Source organism: Macaca mulatta, chromosome 1, assembly GCF_049350105.2.
Source record: "Macaca mulatta isolate MMU2019108-1 chromosome 1, T2T-MMU8v2.0, whole genome shotgun sequence".
NCBI classification, from domain to species: Eukaryota; Metazoa; Chordata; class Mammalia; order Primates; family Cercopithecidae; genus Macaca; species Macaca mulatta.
This window is the reverse complement of record NC_133406.1, coordinates 169,968,926-169,971,842: the sequence shown is the minus strand read 5'-3', so window position 1 is coordinate 169,971,842 and position 2,917 is coordinate 169,968,926. Positions and strand designations below refer to the sequence as shown.

General features: G+C 37.5%; 1 pseudogene; it reads right to left on the bottom strand.

The window, feature by feature from the left end:
* Positions 1 to 941: 941 nt before the first annotated feature.
* LOC100430954 (caspase-3 pseudogene) lies at positions 942 to 1,661 on the bottom strand (annotated as a pseudogene).
* Between the last annotated feature and the right edge of the window lie 1,256 nt (positions 1,662 to 2,917).

Sequence of the window (2,917 nt, the reverse complement as noted above, 5' to 3'; positions counted from 1 at the left end):
TCTAGTCAACATTTCTTTTATTTCCAGAGAAGACAGTTTTCTTGTCCTTAAACCTTTGACTTTCTCAAACTTAGATTCTCAGTAGGTGACCTTGCTTCTGATTTTGAGAAAATAGAAGCAATCAGAAGATAAAGTCCTTATCCGACCAAATGCACTGACCTGCATCCTTTAGAGATCATAGCCACTGCCTCCCTTCCTATTATTGTTTAGGAGGAGCAATGTGCCTATTTTAGGTCAAATCATACCCTCAGTCACTGCATTCAATCCCCTCTTTCCTACTCACAGTGTTCGCTTTTATCCATATCATTCCTAGATGTTTAGTTCTTTTCCATTTGCATAAAAATATGATATAACATTTCTAATCTTAAATAAAAAATTATCCCAAGATGCCACATCTTCCTGTAGCAGAGATCCCATGGTTCTCCCTTTCATAGACGCTCCCTGAACAAATTGTTTACAGATGCGATCCTCTCTTTACCTCTAGTTCTCTCTTGGAACCACTCCAATTTAGCCTTACTCACTTACATCACTCACTTATATCACTGCACACAGACAACTCTTATTCAGATTACCAAAGACCTCCAATATTGACATTGCCAAAGTCAATACCAATATTCAGTCCTCATTTCAAGAGGTCATGATAGAATTGTTCACTTTCTCCTCAAAAACATGTCCTTACTTGACTTTGAAGATATTCCCCGTGAAGTCCCCCATTCCACTAAGCCTCCTTTGCTGTATTATCTTTCTCTTCCAGACTTTTACATGTTGAAGTACCCAGGACTCAGTCCTCAATCTCTTCTTTTCTTTACCTATACTCACACTTGCATTTCAAGACTTTAATAGCTCCTATCTGCTGATTATACCCAAAGTATGTTTCCAGCTCAGAATTTTCTTTGAACCATAGATTACTCCGAATGTCTGATTGGATGTTGCACAAGCATCTCAAATTTAAAGTGACCAAAAGTGAACTTCTTATTTCTCACCTTCCTCCAATTATATTCCTTCTGTAGTGTTCTCCATCATAGTAAACGGCATTTAATCCACTGAGTTGCTAAAGAATCTTAGGGTGATCTCTCACTCTTATCTTTCTTTGGTTCTCCAGTCTCAATTTATTAGCAAATGATGTCGCATATGCATACAAGAAGTCGGCCTCCACTGGTATTTTATGACACGCCATGTCATCATCAATACCACTGTCTGTCTCAATGCCAGATCCAGTTCTGTACCATGGCAGGCCTGAATAGTGAAAAGCTTGGGTTTTCCAGTTAGACTTCTACAACAATCCCCTCTGAAAAAACTTGTTATCTTTTTCTGGTCAACAGGTCCATTTGTTCCAAAAATTATTCCTTCTTCACCATGGCTCAGAAGCACACAAACAAAACTGCTCCTTTTGCTCTGATCTTAAGAAACATTGCACATCAATTCCACAATTTCTTGACATGTAAGATCATTTTTATTCCTGACTTCACATTTCAAGTTTGTGAGTGTTTCCCTGAGGTTTGCCACATCGACATCTGTACCAGACCAAGATGCCATTCCAATGCTTTTATGATTCCACTTATTATCATTAATTGTTATATAATACATACACCCGTTTCAGGACAATCCATTTTATAACTGTTGTCCAAGGATATTCCAGAGTCCATTGATTTGCTTCCATGTATGATCTTCGGTTCCAAATTTTTAACGGATTTTTGAATCCACTGAGTTTTCAGTGTTCTCCGTGGATATTTTTATTAACGCACAGTCTCCTCACACCTTCCACAGCCTCCTCACAGCCAGCAGCTACCTGCTTTGCTCTGCACCTGCTTGGCTTCGGCATCCCACAGCCGGGAGAGGTGAGCTCCAGTCCAGAGTGTTATCTTTTACTCTGAGATTAGATTGTGTCTGTTATTTGGTTGCAAAATATACTACCTTTTATAAAAGGCTAATGAAGGAGAGGGTTGGTTGACCGGTTGGTTTTAAAAGCAATATACATGTTTTACATAATGAGAAGTTGGCAATTATATGGGTTTTTGTGTGTGGCAAAAACATAAAATTTACCATCTTAACCATTTTTACGTGTGCAGTACAATAGTATTACTTATATGTACATTGTTGTGCAACAGATCCATAGCACTTTTTCATCTTACAAAACTGAAACTCTGTATCTGTTAACATCTTCCATTGTCCCCAAGTTTTCTGCCTCTGGCAGCCACCATTGTTTTCTGTTTCCAAGAGTTGACTACTTTAGATATCTCATATAAGTGGATTCATTTCTCTTTTTGTAATTGGCTTATTTCAGTTAGTGTAATGTCCTAAAGGTTTTGTAGCATTTGGCAGGGTTTTCTTTTTTAAAGCTGAATAATATTTCACTGTATGTTATGTACATCACATTTTATTTATCCATTCATCTGTCATATATATTTAGGTTGCTTCCAACTCTTGGCTATTGTGAATAATGCTGCAATGAACACGGGTGTGCAAATCTCTTTGATATTTTCAATTCTTTTGGGTCTATTTCCAGAAGTGGGATTGCTGGATCATATGGTGATTGTATATTTAATATTTTGAGGAATCTCCATAAAGTTTTCTATAGTAGCTGAACCATTTTACATTCTTACCAATAGTGTTCCCAAGGGTTCCAATTTCTCTACATCCTCACCAGCACTTGTTATTTTCTGTTTTTTTTTTCTTTCTTTTTTTGATAGAAGCCATCCTGACAATTGTGAGGTGGTATCTTATTGTGGTTTTAATCTATATTTTCCTGATGATTAGTGATGTTTAGCATCTTTTCATTTGTTTGATGGGCATTTGTATATCTTTGGAGAAATGTCTATTCAAGTCCTTTGTCCATTTCCTTCCACTCCTCCCCCACCCCTAAAAAAAAGGGTCTTTCTCTGTTGCCTAGGCTGGAGTGCAGTGGCACAATTACAGC